The 27,561-nt window shown below is 40.6% G+C and overlaps 1 protein-coding gene across 2 annotated transcripts in view; it reads left to right on the forward strand.

Moving 5' to 3' along the window:
* The first annotated feature begins 2,963 nt into the window (after nt 1-2,963).
* The window catches only part of VRTN (vertebrae development associated), an 89,511-nt gene continuing 64,913 nt past the window's right edge, over nt 2,964-27,561 (forward strand). The window contains exon 1 of one of the 2 annotated variants that reach the window (XM_044073741.1): nt 2,964-3,370. The gene's annotated coding sequence lies outside the window, so the exon portion shown is untranslated. The remainder of the gene's footprint in view (nt 3,371-27,561) is intronic. The other variant, XM_044073742.1, reaches the window with a different exon arrangement.

Below are 27,561 nucleotides of genomic sequence, written 5' to 3' on the forward strand. Positions count from 1 at the left end.
AAATTCACCAAAAACTAGGTTTACTGTATCATAACAAAAGATTTCTTACCCCTAATACCCGACTCTCCCTTGCACAGGAACTCCTTCTCCCCTCCCTACTATATGCTGCCCCAGTTCTTACTAATATTCAGGCCACAACCTTGAACAAACTGCAACAGACGTACCATAATATAGCTAGATTTATCACTAACTCCCCATACATTACACATCACTGCCTCATCCTAGACTCTCTTCAATGGCTTGAACTACCTCAACAACTTCTGCTATCACAATTTCAAATGCTACACTCCATTCTTTACAAACCCTTACCCTGCCCTACCCTCTCTTCCTTTGTCTCTATTTATTCTCCACCTCAGACCCTCCGTACCGCTAATCAGCAACTACTAGATACCTACCAACCCAAGAAAACAGTTAGCAAACTTCTATATAAATACTCTGTTGCCCAAGTTTGGAACAAACTTCCCCTAAACATTTGTTCCATCACCCACCATTCACACTCTAAAAATGAACTCAAACGTCTTCTATGTAATTCCAAAACTTGCCTTTGTCAAGATCCAACCTAAGCTTCCCATATCCCTTATACACATGTAAATAACCCATCCCATTTCATCTCGATCCTTACTGTGCTAACATTTACTTAATCAATCATGCAGTTGGACAGAATTTTTATTGTAAATATGTATTACAGCAGTGCTTTGTAAATACTTTAGGTGTACCTCTGTTGTGCATGCATTCTGTTTTGTGTGTCACTTGCTGTATAACAAGTTTTTTGTTGTAATATCTTAACTACTGTAAACTGTTTAGTGAATTGGAGCTTTCCTCCTCTGGTCTCCACTGAAAATGGGCCACAAGCCCAGTTGGACCAACCCGGTTACAAATGTCAATAAATAGATAAATAAATCTAGACACATCTAGATCTGCATATAAATAGGTGCACAAATAATGTGTCTAGATCTATATCTAAATATATATTTCATCTACTTGACTTACATGCATTTGATATACTATGTCTTACTGAAACTTGGCTAAAACCCTCTATTCAAGATCGGTGGAGGCATTGCTATTATCTATAATCTAATCTCCAAATCACCTCTATAACGAACTTCCATCACTAGACTCCAAAGCTGAAATATTATCTATCAAAAACCATAATACTGGTGTGACTTCAACATTGACTGGAAGACCTGTTCATCCCAGCACCCCCCAGTCTATAATAATTTTTGGCTTCTCTCAATTAATAAACACTCCAACCAGAATCCATAAACAACAAACTTCTAAACCAGGCCATTCAACTACTCCTACCCCTTCAGGCTTTAACGAAGCCATTCAAACACTAGCTAATTCATTACCCTCTTCCACTACCTCCTTACCTAATACCTCTAACACCTCATCCAATGCCTTTTATATTCAGCCAGTTCCTTCATCCCTTATTTATAAACTTCTTAAGAAACTTAAACTTGCACCCCATCCGCTGACCAACTCCCATCAGAATACCTTCAAATAGCTGCAAAATATCCATTCTTATTAATAGGACTGTCTCTGAAGGAAAAATCCCCACCTCATGGAAAATATCTTATATAATACCTCATTAGCTAAGATTATGGAAAGATGCATACACAAACAAATTCTCAACTACCTTCTACAAAACAAACTTCTAGCAATAATAGTCATGGTTTTAGACCTTCCCACAGTACTACAACTGCCCTCCTTTCCTTCTCTGATGCCATAAATAATAATAGGAACAACAATCTCTTCTCATCAGCATTATTCTTAGACCTGTCATCACCCAAACAGTCTTCCATGATGTAGAAAATGATCCACCCTTCCTTCCCAAAAAAAAAAACTCTTCTCTTTCCCCCACTACAACAAACCACCAACCTTTTCTTTCACTATCTCCTCCAACAACACTACCTGTATTAGTCCAGATATGACCACTGACTATTAGGTGTAACCATTGACAAAGTTAACAAAAAAATTACTTTATACAGAATTAAACCCTTGATTGGTGAAATCAACAACCAATTACTCTATCAACAACTTATTATCATTCATAAAACCCTTTACTTTTCCTGATGCTACCCCTAGCCTTACAAAACTGATTTCAAAGATCTGATCAACTAACTCCAGAAAATTACAAACCTTGACTCTATCATCCTTTCAAAAAGACATATCAAGAACATCTTAAAACTCAATGGCTGTGTCCTTATCTTGAAAATGCCGCTAACATTTTTCTTTTTCTCTCCACCATGTTATCACATCTTAAATTTGTTCGGATATTTGTCCAGTTAGACTAGCCCGGTCAACAAATGTAAAATAAATAAAAAATAAATCTAATCACAGTGTTGAAGATATCTACATCACAATGAATGTGAGAAAGCGAATCGTGAAAATTGTGCTTATTTTATTTATTTGTTTTAACCAGGGCTGAGCACTGACCCTGGTGGACTGTCTTCTGGCCTGTGTTTGCTTCCAATCGCAGAATTTCTAATAAAACAAAATCTACCTTCCCCAAGACAGAACTTAGAATGAAGACCATCTGCGAAGCACAATGTAAGGAAGGTTTCTGCCGGTTATATTTATTTACAAACATCGTGTAAAACGTTACCTGCCACTGCCTGTTTAAACGTTTATAAATGCTTATACTGATAACTAACTAACTGGCATGCAAGATGCAAACACATCTTGTCTAGTCACCTAAAAAGTTATTTGGTAACTGACTCTGAATGGCTGCTCTTTTAGAAATGTACCTCTGCAGAGGTGCGTCCATTTGAGCAGAAAGCACAAAAGGGCACATTTACACGCCTCCAATAATCAATAAGAAACAGCCCATCATGATGACTCTTTGCAGCATCTCAAAATAAATCAATAAATAGCTGTTTTAAGAACATGTTCCCCCTTGGATTTGTCTCTTTAACTACACTTTGCCTGCCCCCGCCCATGCCATTATCACTTAATCTTTTGGAAATGAATTGCTTTTGATCCCAAGTTGCTGAACAACTTACTGATGGGTTATTTCCTGATGGGGGAGGACGTTTAACACCAATTTGGAATCACTCTTCACCTCCCTTTCAGAGTGCAGATTTGGGACTGGGTGGTTTTAATCTTTATTTTTTTGGTGGATGTATATGCTGTCGCTGGTTAGTATGATATCTCCAGATTTAATTATGAGAGGGACCTCTTTTTAGACTGAACTTTACTTAAACGGGTGTGTCAGTGCTGAAAGGGGTGTTTTCGGTGAGATTTGGGTCGGACTGGACGTGTCTTGATTTTTGGTGGGGTTTGAATCGTACCGACTTTACTGATTGCTCCAAGCGGGTGTACACCCTCGGAAAGGATTATATTGGTGGTGATAAGGAAGTGTGCAACACAAGTGAGTATGTCGCTCACAACATTTTATATTGTTGTCTCATTAGAGTGTTATTGTTGGCTCATTTAGCTACCGACCCTTTAATTGTGTTGTAACGTGTGGTGGGGTGGTAGCTCCAAAGTGTGTACACATAGTGAATTGGTTTTGTTTTGGGCCCTATTAATGCCGGTGGGTGGTTGGTAAGTCATAGGAAGGTCTGAGGGTGAGGCACAAATAGTATGGATTGACAGTTAATACAAATGTTATTATGTCTGGGGTAATGAGTTAAAAAGGAACAGCTGATAGCTGCGTGCGCAAAAGATAGCAAAAGTGAGAACAATATCCCCCGCCCCCACATCCAGCAGATTGCGGGGTTTTATAGAGCGTTTTAGGGAACGAGTTTGGAGTAGGCAGTAACATCTCCTCTCTCTATTTTTTTTTTTTTTTTTTGCGTGGGCGGCATGTCTAAACTTGGAGACTTTTTGCGCACAGCAGGGTTTATGGTGACCGTTTCGGTTAGCAAGGATCCCCTTATGGTTTACTCTTGTATAAGATTCCCTCGCTCCTTAAAAAAAGCATTGTTAATGGAGCTTTTTGTTTATCTATGTGTTCGTTACTAATCGACTACTTTGGTTAAGGAAAAAAAAACGTATCGCACAATGCTTCCTCTCTTATGCGTAACCTGTTAACTTTTTGGCGCATTGGAATGTGGACAGTGCCTCATATGAACCAAAGACCTAAAATCTAAGACAGATTTTAAATGTTCTTTTCGGGTTGCCATCTCATCAGATTCCAAAAGTTGGACATTTTTTGGAACCGTGGTATTTTGTGCATCATAACTTTTCCACATCCAGTGCAGAGGATTGGTATTATTATGTCTAGGTTCATGGGTGTTTACGACCACAAGGGCCTTTTTAAGCTTGGCCATGCATCCCAAATCTCTAACGAGTTTTGATACCCTTGATAAGTGTAAGCATGGGCCTTGGAGATGAACCATTTATAGGCTAATTCTGTCCAGAGACATAGGTGCCAAACCAGGGATGAATTTCCGGTTTCCCATCCAGTTGTCCAAGTTGTACTGGAATTAGATTAGGGAGGAACTCTACTTCACATGGATGGGGAGGCCTGTTCCATAGACTGGGTAGTCTCTGGGATACATGCCTCTCTCTCCAGCAGGTCCTATTTATATCACAGGGAAGATTCAAGTCTTTAGAATGGGTAATTCTGGTACTGTTTGTTTTGTGGCTATGCAGGAGGCCCATCAGAGTGGGGTCTGACAATGCCCTGTATGCCAAGTATAAATCTCCCCTCAAAAGCCTCTAGGAGATGGATAGGGCCTTGAGGTGGTCTGCATAGGACATACAGTGGATATAAAGTGTACACACCCCTGTTAAAATGCCAGGTGTCTGTGATTAAAAAATGAGACAACAATAAAAGTTTTGAAATGATTTAATGTGACCTATAACCTGTACGATTCAATTGGAAAAAACTGTTGGGGAAAAAATATAAAAAAATAAAGTACAATAAGCTGGTTGCATGAGTATGCACACTTTTAAACTAATACTTTGTTGAAGCACCTTTTGATTTGATTACAGCATTGCCTTCTTGGGTAGGAGTCTATCAGCATGGCACATCTTGACTTGTCAATATTTTCCCACTCTTCCCTGCAAAAGTGCTCCAAATCTGTCAGATTACGAGGGCATCTCTTCTGTACAGCCAGATTGTCTATTGGATTTAGGTCTGGGCTGTGGCTTGGCCATTCCAAAACTTTAATTTTCTTCTGATGGAAGACATTCTTTTGTTGATTTGGCTGTATGCTTGGGGTCATGGTTGTGCTGAAAGGTCAAATTCCTCTTCATCATCTGCTCTCTAGCAGGCACCTGAAGGTTTTGGGCCAAAAGTGACTGGTATTTGGAACTGTTCATAATTCCCTCCTCCTTGAGTAAATAGGTTCATAGGTTAATACTAGGCTAATTGCCCCTTGTGGGCCATTTTAAGCCTAGCCAATTACCCCACATGAGAATCAAACCCTGCACCTTGTGTTTGCCAGGTAAACACCTAAATCATTATGCCATCCTCCCACCACTAAAGCTGCAGTTCCAGCTGAAGAAAAGCAATCCCAAAGCATGACACTGCCACTTCCATGCTTCACCGTGGGGATGGTGTTCTTTTGGTGATGTGAAGTGTTGTTTTTGTGCCAAACATACCTTTTGGAATTGTGGCTAAAAAGTTCAACCTTAGTCTCATCAGACCATAATGCATTTTCCCACATGTTTTTGGGAGACTTGATGTATTGTTTTGCAAATTTTGTCTGGGTCTGGATGCTTTTCTGTGTAAGAAAAGGCTTCCATCTTTCAGCCGTATCCCATAGTCCAGATATATGGAGAATATGGGAGATTGTCACATGTAGTACACAACCAGTACTTGCCAGAAATTCCTGCAGCTCCTTCAGTGTTGCTATAGGTCTCTTGGCAGCCTGCCTGACCAGTTTTCATCTTTTCATCAATTTTGGAGAGAAGTCCAGTTCACTGCAACTTTACTGCCCCATATTTTCTCCACTTTTTGATGACTGTCTTCAGTGTTCCATGGTATATACAAGGCTGTGGAAATTTTTTTGAAACCTTCTCTTGATTGATACCGTTCAACAATGAGATCCCTTTGATGCTTTGTAAGCTCTCTGAACCATGGCTTTTGCTGTAGCAGGCAACTGAGTAAATGTCAGGAAAATCCTGCTAGGACAGCAGAACTTTATTTGGGGTTAATCAGAGTATCTTTAATTGATAGCAGGTGTGCACCCAAGAAGACTGAATGCTGTAATTAAATCAAAAGGTGCTTTAACAAAGTATTAGTTTAAGGGTGTGCACACTTGTGCAACCAGCTTGTTTATTTTTTTATATTTTTCCCCTAACATGTTTGTTTTTCAATTGAATTGTACAGGTTATAGGTCACATTAAAGGTGGGAAAAGTTTTTTGAAATGATTTATTGTGGTCTCTCTTTTTGTATCGCAAAAATCTGGTATTTTAACAGGGGTGTGTATACTGTTTATATCCACTGTATTACTTATGCCCTGTATTGTTTTAGTGAGGAACCTCTGTGGACGTTCCAGTTAGATATGCCTGGTTAAGTACATTAACAAAGGGGGCATTGTACTCCATGATAGGTCTGATGAGTGATGAATACAGTGGAATAATGACTTCCTTGGACTTATGCCATACCTTTGTTTATAAGTTGTGCAACATATAATTTCCTCACCACTGTAGACACGTGATAAGGACACACCGATAGTAATCTAGCCTTTAAGTCCCTGACTACTGGGTCAACTCTGGGGGTGTGTGTTGTCAATATGATAGTAACCAGGGATGGATGACTTCCCAAAGGATACTATTATGCATTTCTGGCATTTAGTTTTAGTCCATGACTCTGACACCAGTTGTTTTTCTGCGTCAGCCCCTCCTGGAGACCATTTGTGTCAGTGTGAGATTCAATGACAGCTCCTCATTTGCAGTCATCTGCAAATTTAGTCAGCCAGAGACCACTGACATTGTCCTTGATTTATGAGATGTAAATGCCAAAAAGGAGCGGTCCAAGGGACTGATCCCTGAGAGACTCTGCTTGTGACTGGCCACTTTGTAGAGGTGGACTGCCCAATTCAAACTTCCTGGGTCCTGTCTGTGAGCCAGTTGGGTATCCACTGGTTGACATACGGGTTTGTACCTAACCTTTTGAGTTTGTCAACAATGCCTGAGTGGGGTATTGTCAAATGCCTTGGCCAGGTCAAGGTAGGCAGTGTGAACAATTTTGCCCTCATTTGCTTTGGTGACCTTCTCAAAGAAGTCCACCAGGTTGAGTAGGCATGATCTGTCCTTTACAAAACCAAACTGGGTTGGGTCCAGTGTCAGGAGGTTTACTATCTCTACTGATAATCTCCATAATTCTTTCCATGGCTTTACATATGACTAGTGGGTCTGTAGATGACTGTTGCCTTTCTCCATTCCTGAGGCATGAAGCCTATTTGGAGGCTTCAGTTAAACAATAATTCCAGAGGCCCTGATAAGTCATGTTTCATGCTATTTAGAAGGCATCCTGGGATATTGTCTGGGCCCACTGATGCAGTGTTCTTGATCTTGGAGCATTAAGGACCTGTTCCCTAGTGAAAGTAGGGGGAGTTATATTTGATAGTCCCTCAGGGAAGGTCGAGGGGGGGAGAGAGGAGTAAAGTTGGAGCTGAATTTATCGGCCAGAAGATTTGCCCTATCTTCTGGCTCAGTACAGGTGGCTATATTTACAAGGAGATCTGAACACAATTGTGTATTGCCTTTGAGGTTGCGGACATAGCTAAAGAATGCTTTGTGGTTGTTCTTGGCCTATAATAATAATTTTATCCAAATAAACAGCATTGTTAAATCAGAGCTATTTCTATTGCTTCATGTACATGGATGCAAAATAAGTATTTATGCAATTATTAGTGGAACCTTAGGAAGTAAAATACTGGGATATGTCACTTTTCTCCCCTTTTTGTATAAACTGGGATAGGTGGTAACCCAATGCTATGTACACTTGTATTTTTTTATTTTCTGTATGGTATCAAGTCTGAAATCTGTGGCTGGTAAGCAAACTTTAATAATAAAAAAAATATTAAAATAAACTCTGCCTTTTCATTTAGTGACTTAAATTCTCAGTGATCGGTTAAAAAAAATCTAAATGAGGAACAGACTAAAAATATGAATCAAAAGTCTGGGTGTTGTGTAAATTTCCAATACCGATATGGGGGAGGACCCTGCAGAGAGAGAGAGAGAGAAAAGTTTGGGTCAGAGCTGCATTTCCTACGTGAGGACTGTCGAACTAGTGGTGTCACCCTTGCAGGGATCAGCCTAGGACACCAAGGACAACATTTGATGTGGCCATTTTGTATTTGTTAATTGACAGTTGTGTGGAATGGCTGCATGGTGGGTCCTGGATAGGTTCTGCACCATAGAATGGTGGTGTCCCTCCTCCAGTTCAGTGCATTTAAATTCTTGGACATTTTAAACACGCACTTAAATCTGGAGAAACCAAAGCCAGTCTGTTTTTGATAGTAAGTAGGGGGTCTGGTTAGAACAGGTTATGGAGATGAGCTTGTGCTAACAGTATTACATTAATCATCTGTAGGACGATTGGTAGCAGGCCATGCACATTTCCATGGTTATAGGGGGATATTCCTTTCACTCTATTGTCAATTTTGTGACTGCCCCTTTCATAGCTGATATGAGTTATAAGGCAACATGAACTGCAACATCATTTTCACCTTGCCAGCATCCACCATTAAGCCTTACCCCCCCCAACCTTTAAATGTTAGGACAAGACGGTCATATCAGGGGTGAATTTATGAATACCCATCCAGTTGTCCTAAGGCAGTGTGTGTCTCACTACTAAACTTTGAGAGGAAGTTTATTCCAGAAAGGCTAGGGGATGTGACTAATCATCTTCTTATCTTGTTTTAATTGTTCGCATGGATTTAGATCTTTCACCCTATGGATTTAGATCTTTCACCCTACTGTTACTATAACTGTCTTGATATTTCAAGGTGTAAGAATTCTTGGGCTACTTTATCTCCTATGGCACTGTATAAGGGGGCACAGACCACCCTAAGGAGTCTGTATGTTATTGAATAGCTCCTTGTCTGTCTCTCTCTAGGCAGGTCTTTTAAGCACTTTATTTCTTTAGTTAAAACTGTGGCCTCTTTCCAGTTGCTTTATGTGCTTTGTAAGGTGCATCCCAAAGGGGGATTGACAGGTCTAATTAGTGCAGAATACAAGGTGATGTGGAGCCTCTATCTATTAAAAAAACACCTTTTGTTAAAGAGTTTTGCAAGGTAAAATGATTTATCGGGTACCATTACATCATGATTTTCAAATGAGGGGGCAAACCACAGAAATAACCATGTCTATCACTAACTTCTCATTTTGAAGTGGTGTGTTCGTAGGTGGGTACTAGGCTATACGTAAGCCTAGTCAACAAGGTTCTCTGGCGTACGCCACCCAAGAAAGTTATTTTCCTGTGCCACTGTTGAGCAGAGACACAGAAGTGATCCCCAGTGTGTATTTCCTATTTCCCATCCACTCACCAAGATTCTTCTTGAAGAGTACTAATGAAGAACTTTGCTTGACATAGATGGGTAGCCTGTTCCAGAGTATGGGAATTCTCTGGGACAGGAATTTATCCCTCCAGCATGTCCTGTTTTATTGTGGTGACAGGGTTTAGGTCCCTAGAGCGTGTAGCTCGGAGGGATTGGGATTTCTTTAGGTGTAGCATGTCCAACAGCTCTGGGTTTGACACAGCTTCGTGTGTTAGGCAGAGATCACCTTGGAGTAGGCGATATGTTATGGAGTAAAGCTGGAGTTTTTTGAGGCGGTCAGTGTAGGGCATTTGTTTGAGGCCAGTAATCCTCTTTGTGAGGTACTTCTGTGGCCTTTCCAGCTGCTGCAGATGTCTTGTAAGGTACATTCCAAAAGAGGCGTTGTACTCTATAATGGGTCTAATGAGTGTTGAGTAGAGGGGAACAATGACCTCTTTTTTTTTTTTTTTTTTTCCTGGATGAGAACCCTTTTATGATGAGGTGTGCCACGTAGAAGGACTTCCTAACTGCTGTGGCAATGTGACCATCAAAGGGGAGACTACTGTCCACCTGGGTCCCAAGGTCTCTTATCACACATTCAGTGTCAAGTAGATTGCTGCCTATGTGGTAGTTCGTGGGTACAGAATTTTTACCAAAGGATATGACGCACCACTTTTTGTCATTGAGCTTGAGGCCATGGCTTTTGACACCAGGCATCTGTCTCGGCGAGGCCCTTCTGTAGGATGTCCACATTTGGGGACTTGACTATAGCTCCTAGTTTGCAGTCATCTGCGAACTTCATTAGCCAGAGGCCTTCTGTGTTAGCCTGTACTTCAGAGAAGTAGATACCAAACAGGAGAGGTCCCAGGACAGAACCCTGTGGTAATCCACTTGTCACTGCTTTGAGGTCAGATTTGGAGTCTTCAACTGTGGGTTCTGTCAGTGAGCCGGTTGGCAACCCATCTTGTGACGTAGGGATTTACACCTAGTTTAGTGAGTTTAACTATAATTCCAGAATGGGGGATGGTGTCGAAAGCCTTGGCGAGGTCAAGATAGGCTGTGTGAACCACCTTACCCTCATCTACGGCTTTGGCAACTGCCTCAAAGAAATTGATCAGGTTCAGGAGGCATGATCTGCCTTTCACAAACCCGAACTGGGTGGGATCCAGAGTTTGGAGGTTACCAATGTCTTTGTGAGTTCCATGATAATACGTTCCATGGCCTTGCAGACCAGGCTCGTCAGGCTAATAGGTCAATAGTTCCCGGGATCAGTGGTGGCTCCCTGTTTGTGGAGTGGGATAACTGTTGCTGTGTGCCATTCAGTGGGCACAAAGCCTGATGTGAGGCTATTCTTGAGCATTGTGCTTAAGTGGGGAGCCATGTTGACCGGTCCCATGGATGCTTTGTTTTGGCTTTAGAGAGTGCAGCTTTTACCTGCGTAGTTGTGATTACAGGGACTCTGCATTCTTCCTGTATAAATATGAGCCCTTTAGGGGGTGGGGGGTAAAGGTAGCACTGAACCTATCTGCCAGGATGTTGGCAATATCAGTTGGTTCTGTAATTTTTGTGCCATTGTGCTGTAACTCAGAGCAGATCTGGGTGTTGCCATCGAGATTCTTGACATAACTATAGAATGCTTTGTGGCTGTCCTTAGAATTAGTGGCAATTTTGTTTTCGTAGCTAGCTTTGTGTGTTACTTTTTTTACTAGAGGGTACTTGTTGAATCAACAATGTTTTACTTTTTGGTATTGTTTGAAATTTAGTACACCAGCTATTGTGAAGTGTAAGCTCCAGTTGGAGTGCCTGTATGTTAGAGGGGGACTTGAGTATTCTATGCTTTACAGTCATCTGAGAACTTTAATCGGAGATCTTCACTGGACATGTGAAGAGCTGCAGATATCCTAGCAAAGATCTCTGAGGAACTCCACTGGTCACGTTCATAATCTCAAAGGACAAATCTCGTACTCTTACTGTGAAAGTTCTGTCTCTAACCACCCATCCACATATGTGTTGAGTTGGACCTCCTTCAGCTTATTTTATTATACTTATTATTATTATTATGCAGTCTATGGTATCGAACGTCTTGGCAAGGTCAAGATATGTTGTGTGGACAGCTTGCCTGCAGTATGGTATCGAATGTCTTGGCATGGTCAAGATATGCTGTGTGGACAGCTTGCCTGCAGTATGATATTGAATGTCTTGGCAAGGTCAAGATATGCTGTGTGGACAGCTTGCCTGCAGTATGGTATTGAATGTCTTGGCAAGGTCAAGATATGCTGTGTGGACAGCTTGCCTGCAGTATGATGTTGAATGCCTTGACAAGGTCAAGATATGCTGTGTGGACAGCTTGCCTGCAGTATGGTATCGAATGTCTTGGCAAGGTCAAGATTTTTGGTATCCTAGTTAATTTGTCACTGTAAGTGACACCCCAACCCCGTGTGCAGAATGAGGGAAGGGATGGATGGAGTTAATTAAGCCACATTTCATGGGTTTGCATACAAGATTCAGATTGACAGGGTTTATCAGTGGGGACACCCTTGTAGAGTGACATCACAACAGCTGTGTGCCACACCTCCTCGACAAATCCAATTGCTAGGCTAAGTTTAAATAGGTTGAGGAGCGAGTCCCCAGTGTCTGACCTGCATGGTTTTATTAAACAACCATATATGCTTTGTGACCTCCTAACAAAGTGTATTTCACACTGAAGTGTTTGTCCTTTTGTGACAGTTGGTGATTGTATTCTGTCTGGGATAAGCAGGCTTGGAATGGATATTCTAGGCTAAAGCTGGCACTAGATTATTTGCTAGTATGTTGTCAATATCCTCTGGATTGCAGTAGGCAGTGCTATTATGAATAGCAATGTTGAGTCATTTTCATACCCTAACTAAATAATTTGTAGTTGTCTTTGGATTCTTTAGCTAGTCTTGAGTTGATGGATACCTTAGTTTTTCTGCTTTTATTTCTTTTATATCTTATCAAGCTGCTCGTCCTCTCTAATTTGGAGGGTCTTTTGTTATGCTGTATAGGTTTATTCCAGAGTAGAGTTTGTAAGAATAATTCTTTGCAGTGTCAGCATTTTGACTGCTTTAGTCTTAACTTGGAGATCTCATCAAAAAAACTGTTGGATTTTTTTTTGTATGTATGTGAATACTTGAATTCTGTGATTTGCTTCTGACAGTTTCGAGATTTTAATGGAGAAGGTTACTTGTTTGTGGTTCAACTTGTCCACGGAGAAGAACAGTGGTACGTACATGTGCTAGGTTTGTTAGGACCAGGTCAGATACATTTGTTTATCTAGTGGCTTCCTTAATAATCTGGTTTAAGAAGTGGTTCTTTGTGCATATCTTGTTGGTGTTTGGTAGTAAAGTTACATAAGATAATGTTCTATTTTGAATGTTGCATGATTTTCTGGAGACCTTGAATGGGGTATTGCATCATTCTGTGATCTGATATCTCATCTTGTTTAATCTAATTCTACTTGGTGCGAGTCTCTGGGTATCTGTCTTGAGGTAATGTTGTCTCCAAATATAGATAAATCACCAGAGTTTCCATGTGGTCTAAACAAATGAGCACAAACCCAGGTACTGAGGGGTGTTCTTTGTGCTCCTAAGGTCAGGATTTCTGTAACCACACAAACCTGGATGTGCTGCACGTGCAGGAGGTCCTCAAGGTCTTGCAGTTGGTTTTAGCATTAATGCTAAAACCAACTGGTCTGCTCCAGTGACGGACTTGTTTTTAGAAGATAGATTAGAAAGTCCATTAGTCGAATCCTGCCTAAAAATGCACAATGGAGGCAGCAAAAGCTTTCACCAAGATGCAAAAGCCTTGGGTTAGGGGTGCAAACTGCCCTTTGTGTGTGTGTGAAGAAAGTATGGCTGTCGAGCATTTCACCCCATGTTGAATGACGCCAGGCATTTAACCAGTTGCCATTTTTTTCATTTATACATCAGCATCACTGTTCCAATCAGTACTAAGGCCTGCATTTGTGGCATGTGTGAAGAGCTGTGGCGTGTCTCTCTGTCTGTGTCTCCGTGAGTGTCTCCATTTCCCAAACAGGTGTGAGATTGAAAACAAACATAATTTTATTTTGAGTTTAAAATGATTGAAAGCAAAACAACTTTTTTTTTTTTTCTTTGCTGGAGGGGTAAGCCCCCCAACTATATACCAACTGTAAGATCGCTCATCCCTGGGATAAAGGCAAGTTTCCTTATCCCACGATTTCATACCAAAGACTGCTGGCAAACACTCCATAGAGGAGTGATCAGTCATATGAGTCAGTCAAAGGTGCAATTGGACTCCACTCAAGTACTTTGACCTAGGTGATGCAGGGAACCACTTTGATTTATTAATCTTAGATGTATTAAGTGCACATGACCCTGTTGGAGTAAAATCAAACTATGCCCCCTGGCTAAGCAGAGACACTAGAGCCCTTCTGAAAACTAGATATAAAGCCTGGGAACTATGGAGTAAGATAACACAGTAGTTTCTAAACAACAGTATCAAGAACTTAGAAATAATTACAAAAAAAAAAAAAAAAACATGATAAAATAAATTAAATTTCTATCCTAACATTCCAAACTGATATCAAAAAACCCCTCAAATTCTGGCCGGCTATAAACTCGGTCCTTCACCCAGGAAAATCGACTACACTAACGCCAAACATCCACAACAATTCCAATAGCATAGCTACCATTTTTAACAAACATTTTACTGAATCTGTATACAGCAAACCCCTACTTCCTGATACCAAACCAGCCAGGTCTACAACTAGCAATGCCTCATTCTTTCTCTCCCCAGTTCCTACAGCCACTATAAAAAAACTACTACAGAAACTAAAACCTACTACACTTGCCGTAGATAACTTAATCAGTGAATACCTCAAAATTGCAGCTGAATCTATAGCCTTCCCAGTATCAATCCTTGTAAATAGATCCATTCTTGAAAACAAGGTCCCTCAACTGTGGAAAATGTCCCATGTAATCTCACTTCATAAAGGGGGACTTTCCACAGAACTGACAAGCCATCGGCCAATTGCTATTCTTTCAACTCTTTCTAAGCTACTCGAAAGGTGTATTCATCTCCAGGTCATGAAATTCTTACTAAGAAATAACCTTCTTACAAACACTCTGCATGGGTTTTGCCCATCACATAATACCACTACAGCTCTCGTATCCTTCACTAATACCGTAAACCATCACAGGAATAACAACTTTGTATCTGTCATCTTTCTAGACCTATCAAAAGCTTTTGATATGGTCTCCCATTCCAAACTAATAGATGTACTAATTGAACTATCCTTCTCACTGTCTGCCACAGCATAGTTTCATAACTATATTTATCTGGCTGTCAACAATCTGTTCTATGGCAGGGTGACCTATCTCCACGCGGCAAGTGAAGTAAAAGGTCATTGTGTGTAAGCATCAGACAATTTTACATTGTTTGAAAATGTTATCAGTTATAACGCACTAGACCAGCTTGTCTCATCCCCCACAAGGGGAGATAACATTCTGGACTTGGTTCTCACTAACATGGGTGACCACTGCACCACTCCCATAGTATGTTCCTCCCTAGTGAGATCAGATCATTGGACTGTCTCTCATTCAAAGTTTCTATCCCCCCTGCTCCCCCAGCCGTAATCAAGCTAAAAACTGATTACAACCTCCTAAGGGAGAGTATCAGCAGCTTCACACTACCACCCCCCTCAGAGGATGTAGACAACTATGCTGAACAGTACGCCAATGCAGTATACAAGCATGTGGACAAGTGCATTAACTCAGCCATACCCAACAGAACTAAAACCTGCTCCTCAAGGAAAAACAAACCTGTTTGGTGGACATCCTGTATCAACAGTCTTGACAACAAAAGGAAGAAACTGTTGTCCAAAGGTAAAAAAGAACAAATTCCAAATTGGAAAACTTCCTCATTAGCCTCAACAAGCAAATTAGATCACTAGTGAAAACCTCCAAAGCCAATTATGAATCTATCCAAGGCAAAGAACACAGCTTCCATGCGACCTGATAAATATCCCAGGCTGTATTCTGCACCATCTCTAGCAAAAACTGGCTTTGCCATTGAGCACCCTATTTAACCACATTCTAAGTACATGCTTCATTCCAGCAGAGTGGAGAACTGCCAGTGTCATCCAGTTGCACAAAGGTGGTGCCACTACTGACCCTGGAAACTATCTCCCCATTAATTTGACAAGTCTGATCTGTAAAGCCATGGAGTGTATAATTTATGGATCTCATAAACAAGGACATAGGCAATCTCCAAGCACTTGACCCCACCCAGTCCAGATTCGTCAAGGGCAGGTCTTGCCTGTTGAACCTGGTTGACTTCTTTGAGACCCTCACCAAGGCCTTGGATGAGGGAAAGTCTGTACATACAGCTTGACTAAGCCAAGGCCTTTGACACAATCCCCCCACTCTGGCATCATTGAGAGGCTAACACAACTTGGCATAAATCCCTATCTCATCAGGTGGTGGCCAACTGGCCCACCAACAGGACCCTGAAGGTCAAAATAGGTGCCTTCACCTCACACCTGTCACTAGTGGAGTTCCCTGGGGATCTGTCCTAGGACCCTGCTGTTTGGAGCTACTTCTCAGAGGTCCAGGCAAAGACAAAAGGCCTGTGGCTGACAAAGTTTGCGGGTGACTGCAAGTTGGGTGCTGTCATTGACTCCCCAAATGATAACCTATACTGCAAGAGGGTCTCACATCACCTAATGACTGGTGCCAATGTCATTGCCTCAAGTTAAACGCATAAAAAATGTATAATCATTCCGTTCAGCAAAAACATGGCCCCTGCTGATTACCACATCAACAGCAACCCCCTAAGCACACAACCTGTGGTGAGAGACCTGGGTACTTGGGTTGATAAAAATCTCCCATTTGACCATCATATATAGCATCCAGTGGTCAGATAATCCTTTTACTTGGTTCATCTCATAAGTAAAGGGATTGCATCCAGCAATCAAGAAAAAGTTATCAACTCTATACTCGCTCATTAGACCAATAGAGTATAATGCCTCGTTTGGTATGTACCTCTCTAAATATCTGCACCAACTGGAATGGCCACAGATCATGCAGCCCAGGCTGGTATGACCCTGACCCTTTGTAGCATCCTGCCCTCACCAAGAATAATACCTCAATATATAGAAAAAAATGATCAATTTCAACAATTGGCTAAGCTTCTGGTGTCATTCAAAGGGGATCCAGTGTCTGTCAGCCTGGGACGACATGCTTGACAAGCCGCGTTGCTTCGCAAGAGACTGCTTGCACCTGTCACCCCTAGGCTTTCGAATACTGGCCAAGGCTCTTGCTGCTCCCTTAGTGCCTTTTTTAGGCGAGGCTCAAAAGTCAAACCCACCTCCATAAACAGCGCAATAAACAAAAAAACTGAGGGTTATGCTACTCGACGCCAGGAGTTTAAATCTCAAAATGCACATGCTTGAAGCACTCCTCAGTATGGAGAACGTCGACATCTGAGCAGTAACTGAAACCTGGCTCAAGGCTCCAGGGAGCACCCCAGCACTACTGGTCTACAACTCATACCACACGTTTTGGCCACAGAACACGGACCGAAACACAAAAGGAGGGGGTGTATCCATATTCATCAAGGATACCTACACTTCTAGGTTAGTGGCGCAGCATGATACCTCTGAGATCATCCATGTGCAACTAACATTGGGCAAATCTACAATGCAAATTGTGGCCTGCTACAGATCACCCTCCATGACCAGGACCACCACTCCACCTTTCTGGAGACACTGGAAAACATGAAGGTCCTACTGAACACCCTGATACTGGGCGATTTCAATTATCCTACCATTCACTGGGAAAACTACTAGAGTACAAATTCCCAGGCCCAGTGCTTCCTGGAATTCATAAACTCAAAACACCCTTGATTGGCTGGTAAACTCCCCTACCAGAGGTGAAAACATATTGGACCCAGTCGTCACCAACATGGGCGGTAGGTGTTCCACACTGGAGGTCAACCCACCACTGGTTAGATCAGACCATAAACTAATCACTCTGGATGTCCACACCCCACCACCACCCCCAACTAAGGAAACCACAGTAAAAAAAAACATTTCTAAAGCAAACTTCACCTTATGTAAGACAGAAATGGTAAGTTTCACAGCCCCCACGCTAAAGGATAACGCTGCCCAAGATGCTGAAACCTTTACAAATGCACTCTGAGCACCTACAAGGATGCAAGGATCGTGCCATCCCTAGCAAAACAAGACTCACTCCTCTAAAAGAATGAAATCAGTTTGGTGGACCCCTGCAGTAAATGGGCTTATACAATTGAAGGAGGAAACTAGTTCAGAAAAAAAGCAAATCCCAAGAAGGAAAGACATCCCTGATCAGTGTCCATAAGAAACTAAGGTCCCTCATGAAATCATCCAAGGCTAACTTCGAAAGAAAAATAGCCAAGGATTCAAAAGAAAACCACAAAGCCTTCTTTAGCTATGTTAAGAATCTAAGTGGCAACTCGCACATATGCACTGAACTATTGCAAAATAGCACAAAATGTACTGAACCTACTGCTATTGCCAACATCCTGGCAGATGGATTCAATGCAAACTTCACCCCCCTCTCACCTCCAAAAGGGCCCACAACAATACCGGAAAAGTGTAGTGTCCCAAAAATGAGACACACGGGTGAAAACAGCCCTTTCAAAAGCCAAAAATACAGTGTCAGTGGGACCAGTTGGTGTCCCAGGCTGCGTCTTGCATGAACTACAGAACTAACTAACCCCCCACCTAAACATGCTGTTCAACCTCAGCCTCTCCACAGGCTACGTGCCCATAGAATGGCACACAGCAATGGTTATTCCTCTCCACAAGGGGCCACAACTGACCCTGGTAACTATTGCCCCATAAACCTGGTCTGCAAGGCTATGGAACACATAATCATGGAACTCCTAAAAACATTGGGAACCTCCAAATACTTGACCCGACCCAGTTCGGCTTTAAGGGCAGATCATACCTACTAAACCTGGTTGACTTCTTCGAGACAGTAACCAAGGCCATAGATGAGGAAAAGGTGGTTCACGCAGCGTACCTTGACCTCGCCAAGCCTTTTGACACCATTCCCCACTCGGGTATTACAGAAAAACTCACCAGCCTGAACATAAACCCCTATGTCACGAGATGGGTTGCCAACTGGCTCACAGACAGAACCCACATGGTAAGAGTTGCGGGAACTTGGTCTGACTGTAAACCGGTTAAAAGTGGCATTCCCCAGGGCTCAGTCCTAGTACCTCTCCTGTTTGGCATATACTTCTCAGAGGTACAGGCAAGCACAGGAGAACTATGGCTGACCAAGTTTGCAGACTGCAAATTAGGGGCTATAATTGACTCTCCAGTTGACATAGACATCCTCCAAAAGGGTCTCACTGAGACAATGGCCTCAAGCTAAATGCCAAAAAGTGCATAGTTATCCCCTTTGGAAAAAACAAAGTAATGACAAATTACCACATAGGTGGTAGCCCCCTAAATACAGAAGACGAAATAAGGGATCTGGGGACCCAAGTAGATGGTAATCTCTCCTTTTGAAAATCACATTGCCAAAGTGGTTAGAAAATCTTATGTGGCCCACCTAATCACAAAAGGGTTTGCATCCAGATCAAAAGAGGTCATTGTGCCCCTCTACGTATCCCTCATCAGACCCATTAGAGTACAACTCCCCATTTGGGATGTACCTTACAAGACACCTGCAACAGCTGTAAAGACCACAGACGTACCTCACCAACAGGATCACTGGCCTCAAACAGATGCCCTATGCAGCTCGACTGAAAACTCCAGCTGTACTCTATTGCATACCGCCTACTCAGAGGTGATCTCTGCCTGACATACAAGGCCATGTCCGACCCAGAATTGATGGACATGCTCCACCTAAAGAAAACCATATCCCCTCAAGCCACATGCTCTAGATCTAAACTTCACCACAACAATAAATAGGACGTGTTGGAGGGATAGATTCCTGTCCCAGAGACTTCCCATGCTCTGGAACAAGATTACAGTCTACATTAGGCGGATCTCCTCACTAACACTCTTCAAGAGAAACCGTGACGAGTGGATGGGAAACAGGAAGTTTACCCTGGGGATCACTTCAATGGCTCTGCTGGACAGAGGCACAGGGAACTAATCTAAGAGGGTGGCGAAAGCCAACACATTCCGGCTAGGCTTATAGATGCCTTTGGGCAGATCGCCTAGTATCTACCTATGAACGTGGTAAGCCTTACAAAAGTTGGTTAGTTTTCCATTTGATGCTCTGCCAGTCTGGACTGTTAACTGTGTACTTGTAGATACCAGAGGCATTCTGCAATTATAGACTTAGTGGGCAGAACACCCCCAGATCTGTGGAGGGAGGGGGTCCACGGGCATACTTCTCCGAAAGGGGGGTGAAATTGCATGTTGCCCTTATTTTTAGTGTTCTTATTGGAGAAGTAAACTTCAGCAGTTAACATAAAGAGTTTTATCCTGTGTCTTTGCTGTACTGACTTTTTTTTAAAAAGGGTGTGGAATCGCCCTAGAAAATGTGTTTATCTCTGAGAAATTAAACACGGACAACTCATGATCCTCCTAACTCGTGTACTGCTGGTTGTCAGTTGAGCCACAGAGGGGACCAAAGTCTGTTTGCATAGACATTGATTTATGCCACCTCCCAAAAGGGGTTCCTGTAACTTCCTACAGGTGACACAACTAGTTTTTATAGAGGCTGGCAGCATAGACTTGTATACTGCAGGTAATGCACAACCTTTTTTACAAGTAAATGTAAAAGATTAATCACAAAGTATCTAATACACCTGCTTGAAATGCATCAATTTGCATGCGAAATTACTTTCTTTTGCCAAAGGAAGCTTCCAGTTAAGAGCTGTGGAATGAATCGGTAGAAAATGATATTAGAAGCTCAAGACCTTATACAAACATGGCTGTCGGCAGACTCTTGTATTGCACTTTTTTTCCTTCATACAGCCACGTCAAGGATGGATAGGGTGCATTATATCACTCTGTGCATACACAATTGTCTTATAAGGCATTTAAATAGGAAAAAGGACGGAAAAAAACAAGATGAAACAAATTACTAATAGTTGCGAAAATTTACTTGCACAGTACTGCCTTGGTAAAGAACCTGCGTGTTTAGAAAGTTAGTAATAAATTATGCAAGGTTATGGTGTGTCCTCTACTTCCCTTAAACTACAAGAAAGGAGAGGATACAGTCTTATTTTTAGTGTAGATGTTTCCAGCATTTCACAAAGCTGCTTGGCGCTTGCGTGCAGCAGCAGATTTACAGGAAACTGATGCGTCCCTTAGCTTGCTGCAGATAAAAAATGGCATAAAAGCCTGAGTTTGTATTATTGGGTTTGACCTACTCTTCTTCTTTAATGGCCTGTTTTCATAGGGCAAAAATGATTTTTCATTGCTAGTCCAGTAATGAGACCTCTACTAAAATCTTTTTGAGACAGAATATGCCATTCTATGCATATGTTTACATACTGTTTGGTAACTGACTAGGTGGGCTGGTCTTTGAGCCTTCTCAGCCATAACCCAAGGTCAAAGCATGAATGTAAATTACAGTTTATAGAAAATACCCAAGCATTTATCACAAAGGAGACTTGTAGCAAATTGTGCAACCAGCTGTTATTTTGGTACATTCACAGAAAGCTGAACAAAATACAGTTAATATGAATGTACACAATATAATGGTTTTAAGATGTTAGCATAATTCAGAGGTAGAGTACAAGCCATGTTTGCATGAGATGTGGTGTCATGGCTGCCAGGCATTGGGTGAACACCACCTAGGGGACTGCAGAGGTTTAAAAAAAATGGTAGGACTGTGAAGGGACCCAGAATAGCATAAGTCTCCTAGACTCCTTGATGAGTAGGAGTGCATCCTGTAGGTTGAAACAGCGCACACACATCATGGAAGGACACATGGCACCACAACCACCCAACTCTTCCGTATGAACTAGGTTTTGGACCCTTTGTCATTTTCAGGACCAGAAAGAACTTTAGTAATATCTGAGCCCTCTGTTTGGCAAGATCTCAAAAACAAGTGATGCATAGGACCCCCTTTCTGCTCACTACCTTCTGTCGGTGTAGTAAAGGGATTGGATAAGTGGAGGGGGGATAAATGTGGTAGTATAACATGTGGGTGCAATTTTCCCTTATCCACTTGCCCTGCACGAAGCTGTGATCCTGCCACCCTGGTTACTTGTCAGCTTTTTGATTACGATCTGCTTGTAGAGTTCTACAATGCTGTTTGTCATTTTTCTTTTTTTTTCTTTTATTGGCTAGGTTTGAAATGGTCTGCAGAATGATTGCCTGCTATTTATGAACTGATCAGTAAATCGACTGATACAAAATCATTTTGTAGCAAGATGTTTACTATTCAGAATAGCACTGACAGCTACTGGGATTACACAAGGATGAGTTTGCCATGGTAGACCACATGAAACCAAGCACTAGCCAGCTTAGGTGGTACTCTATAATCACAGCTCTAAACTGACAAAGATAATGCAGGCATCATCTATTGCCACATCAGACAATTAAATTTACATAGTGTGAGAACACTCTGAAATTTTCCTTTGCACTAAAAATGCTGCATTCACCACAGAACTTGCAGTAAAGGCAAGGACAAAATATATTGGCAGATTGTTGTGGCTTCTAATTGCTTCTCCTAGTGCTTCCCCTGTGTAAGCAGTGTTCTGTAATATTTATTTCTTTACCAAATAGAAGGCAGTCTTCTCCTTATCCCAACTCGCAACATGTAGCTACAGCACTGTCATGCAGAACACACACGTTTTCTGGCCTAGCTTGCTTAGAAATGTCTGAAATCTGCTAGAGAAAATGCACTCTGACACAAGTATTTCACCCCACTTACACTTGTAGTGTAGCTTTCCTGTTCAGGTTCCCATGTAATAACTGCTTCAATGTCTGATACGTGTCCTGTGTCAATGCACACTGAAAATGTCACATGTCTGTCCCCTTAATGTACTGGATGCATGTCCTTTCCAAAGCAGTCCATCACTTGGGATCCTTTATCCATAGGGTGATCCACAGAACTTTTTCCAAAGGGTTCCTTTTGAAAGGCTGCTGCCACAAGTGTTAACTCAGTTGGGTGAACTATATTCAGTATTCCCACTCCCTGGAAGCTGGAGGATCCTGTCTGATCTCCTTTGTAAGTGACACTATCCTGACTTAGATGGGGTCTACTGGCCAATCTTTCTGAAGCATTTAACTCAAGATCTCCCCATGTTCATGCTCCCTGAAGAGACTTGGGTGAATTCCTCCCACTGTCTATATTTGTAAAGAAATTGGCACCAATTAAAGATGAAAGGTCAAAAGGTTCATTAGTTTGGTTGGCCAACACTGAAGCTGAACCCATTGCAGGATCTGTCAGGGCATCTCAACAGATTGTCTATCTATCCATGGTCAATTTTAGAATCTGAAAGCTCTTTACCAAAGATTTCCAGTGATGAGGAAGGTCTTTATACTAATTCTCTCTGACCTCATAGAGGGAATCAATACCATCACTGCCTTAGATGCCAATGTGCTTAACGCAGACAGCAGTGACAGACATTAGTATCCAATGCAGACAGCAGTGACAGACAGTATCCACGGCAGAGTTAACTGGCTAGTGTTGACCACTTGCAAGAAGGATCCTGTAGCTACAGGTGCCGAGTAGATAAATGCTGACACCTGAAGCAGAGGAGCAAGTACCTATATTATTATTTCCTTCCCTTTCTGTATAATGCCCAGGTTGATCTGGGAGATTAGTGGAAATATGTTCAGCTCTTGAAATTTTAGAGGAGACGGTCTGTCAGAATATCTAGGTGATATCCATATTGTCACAGTTTGTATTTGTTTAGGGGTTGAGCACTTTTGTGCTCATCATGAGAAGGGGATTGTGCCCACATTTCAAGCACAGGCTATTTCTTCTGCAATTAGCTGGCATACAGTCTTGATGTTGAAAATGACTATACTTTGAAATTTAACTACGGTAATAATAAACTTGGCAAAATGACACAAAACTAGTAGGAATATCCAGAAAGACTACTACTAAATTTTAAAATGCTTTACAGAAAAATGCAACCCATTGGGTCTTAAGGTAGACAAAACTAGTAAACTTCTCCACATCTGCACATACTTTTGTAGTAATGAACGCTCTGTCTTTAAAGTGTTCCAAGTCTTCCAAAAAGTATCCACAGAAACTGAACATATTTTTCCCTTTGAAATATACATTTCAAAAAAGCCTGGATCATTTTCTCAGTACAGGTGGCTCTGTTTAAAAAGATCAGGAAAACAAGTCCTCTAACCGTGTGCAAGCTGTCTAGTAAGAAATCAGTCCTTTAATGGCAATTCAGGTTCAGACTCTGTGGTTTACTTCCTGCAGGTTGGTGCATGAGACAGATGTCCTTCATTCCACCCTAACTCTATGGTGCATGGGACAGGTGCTATTCATTCCACCCTTCCTGTGGCACAGTGTAATCTGTCTGGCCTCCCTTTTATTATTAAAAATAATAAGCTGTGGCACACAGACTCCAGGCAGCTAAAGGCACTTCCTTAATCCACTCAGTCAGATGCAAAGTTCTACTTCTCTAAAGGGAGAACAAAATAATGTGGGCTGTTTTTAAAAGATAAGTGCAAATGCACGTTTGCAGCTAATGGTGTATAAATAGACTAAAATATTTCAGTAGTTTGTATTTTGTTTACCAGCTTTTGGAAAGTGACTCAGTAGATGCCCTGACGTTGTATAAGACTGTAAGGCAAATGCAGAAAGACAAGTCATCCAAATACCATAAGAGACAATACCCCTCAAGTATCTAAAATTTCACAAGATGTCTAGATTTTCTCAGTTTAGATGACTGTAAGTCACTGGATAACATTGAATTTCAGACTTCATGTCCTTCAGAAATGCATTTTTAAATCTGCTAGGTAGACTATGTAATTTTATCCAATTCTCTCACTGAATAACACTACCTGACTATTTAATTTGTGCTCTTCTAATCACTGAAAATATTCTGTATGTAATTTGTATCGTCTGCCCATCTAATCTCTGTAAATAATATATTTTGTTATTTGTAATATGTGACATGTTATGATGATTTGTTTCTCCCTGGGCCTCAGCTGAAAATGGACATGCATCCAGTCAGACTATCCCAGTCAACAAATGTAAAATCAAATAAGTTTTAACACACAGCCTGTTAGTCTACCAAATTTACAAGTTTATTAGTGTAGTTCCTAAACTGTGTATACATTTTGGGCCTATTTTTGGCTATGTCTCAGAAAAAATTCCTTTTTATTGTATTTTCCACAAATACAAAGTAAAAATAAGCGTACATAATAACAAATACAGCATGTATTGCATAGAAGAGTAAAGGTAACCAGACTTTCCAATGAAAGAAAAAACATTTAAACAACATTGAGACTAATAGTTGACATGATTCCAGTAGAGCAGAGTTATGGTAAAATGTTGTGTTTGGTTTGTACATGCAGGGTACCTTTAATTTCCAGAATGTAAGAAAAAGAAACATAAAACAAAAAGAGAAAACTTAAAAGCTAAAAAGGCTAATTACATATTTACAGTATATACAATGTTGGAAATGTCTCATATTATCAAGAGATATGAATTGTTAATCTAATATGAATTTAATTGAAGTTACTAAATTTGATTCAGATAAGGAAGCTTACCTTTAAGAAGTTTCATTTCAAACCTCAATTTTTGAGGAGAGGTTTGTTTTTGTTTTGTTTATTTTTTTAACCTAGTCTAATATTAGTTTGAATTAATTGGTTGGAATAAAAGCAAACATCCCCAAGATACAACATTCATTCTAGCATTTCAAAACATGAGTAATTTAAATTGAGAAGATTATGAATTTTAAACAGTTTGAAATCCTTTCTCATAAAAGGAAGGGAACTAGATTTCACCCATAATTTTGAAGCGGTTAGACCAAATGGATAATCTGATTGGACTCCTGATCATCCATGGAAGGATAACTGACTTAATTTCATTAACTGTCTTTAGTTTTACTATGAAATAATAGATATTAAGTAGTCCAACCCCACAAGTAGTTTAGGTTCAGTAAGGAGCCCAAGATTTAATAAGGGAATAAGTGATGGACATAAATTGTTTGTACATTACTACTGCATTACCAGCACTAAATAGCTTTTGAGAAGCTTGTATATCTGTGTTTTTTTTTTCTTTTTTTTTTCTTTTTTATTATAGCAACTTTGATTTTTAGATAATCTTGTATTTTATCCCGGGTTTTAATAATATTAAGTATATTTTTTGTTAAATGTAATGCCTAAATATGCCATGCATTGACTTTGCTATATTAAAAAGAATAAAGCTTAAGCAACTTATCTACAACTCTGATTTAAAGGAAATAATATGGATTTGTATCATTTTAAATTGAAAACTTGAGCTTTATGGAGTTTGTAATCTGGGGTATATCAGAGGGCAAATTAGATTATAGTTTTACATCAGCAAAAGCTTTCAGTGATATTTTTTAAAATTGAAATGTTGTGGTTTGTGTTTTGGGGGGGCAACTTTGCTTATAACGGTCTAGTGGGGTTGGAATGTTTTGTAAACGAGGCTGAAAAGACAAATTTAGACAACTGCATATAAAGCCATGTATCTTGCTGAAAGCGTTGGCATCAAGGGCGATGCAAACACTTTATACAAATCTTATCAGAGTTCACTAAAGTGCTAGAATTTACTTCAGATCTGTCTGAACTGAAGAATACCTGATTTGAAATAGAGAATGAGGTAATACTGAGACGTGTATCTTGGATCAAAATTAATGAATAATTTGAGGGCAATAGGCCTATAATGTTTAGGGTCACATTTATCTACATTTGCCGTGGGAATTGGAGAACGAATTGGAGAACAATACAACATTCCTTTAATTCTAATATTGAAAATCCAGATGAGAATTTGAGCTTTATTTGGAAAGCTTAAGTCCAGCAGTGAAACTATTAGGACAGGGATCTTTGCCATTTTCATATTTATAATGCTAATTTTGTTTAGAATCTGGACTATGGAGGGTCAATTGTTCTAGAATAATAGTAGCCAAGATCACCATTAGAAACATTTTAAGTATTGAGGTGTGTGTGTGTAATATGTACAAACAGCTTATCTTTTGAATTGAGTATTTTGTATAGTTTTGTAATTGCCTTTGGTGGATTGTACATTTTTCAGACTTGCTAATACAAGGCTTGATTTACCATCAGAATTAGAGTACTAAGCCATATTTGTTTCATACCTAGATGTAAAGGATTGAGCTCTTTGTATTTTTAATTTGTATGTATGTATTTTTATGTTTAAGTGAATAGCTTGCTTGACTTCTAAATTGAGAAGCTTTTTATTATGTAAAGTTTTTCTTGTAAAAAGTCTTCTAAGCAATGGCTTGAGTGTTGCCCATTGGATATCCTATCATCTCCTCCTCTTCATATTGTGAAAAGATCCAGTAAAGATAAAAAGTCTTCTAATTTCTCTAGTAGTGTTATTTCTTATCTTTCTATTATCAAGGATAACTTTCCAACATAGGTTTAATTTTATTCTGGAGTGATCCGAAAATTGGCTAGGGTCTACTATGTAACTTGTTTGAGCACATGATGATTTGCTTGAAATAAGGAAAAAGTCAATTTCTGGACTGGATTGATGAGAGTAAATATCTACATTTTCTGACGCACTAGTTTTGTGTAACTTAAAGGGATCAGGAAGATCACATTCTGTTACCAGGTCCAGAATAGCCGAGTATGCTTTCAAATTTTAAATATCTATCACTAACTAGGGCTATGACTGTCCCCCATTTACCTCCATTGTAAGATTTTGTCAATTAATTTAAAAATTGTGTTTATAAAGTCGTCATAAATAATTTTTGCCAAGGTGCACATGAATTTCAAGAAAAGAATGGTGCGCACACTCAAAAATGGCATGGCAGCACCGCTGGAGTTTTCTGGTTACCATGTGTGACATGCACCATGGCTATGTACAAATAACTTATACAAAGGAGTTATTGCTTTAGTCATCATAAGCGAATATTTAACCACTTAAACTTGAGCCTGAGTGGTTCTGCAGAGACATGGGTCAAAGGGACTTCGAT

This window comes from Protopterus annectens, chromosome 6.part0, assembly GCF_019279795.1.
Source record: "Protopterus annectens isolate FY-2018-M chromosome 6.part0, PAN1.0, whole genome shotgun sequence".
NCBI classification, from domain to species: Eukaryota; Metazoa; Chordata; order Ceratodontiformes; family Protopteridae; genus Protopterus; species Protopterus annectens.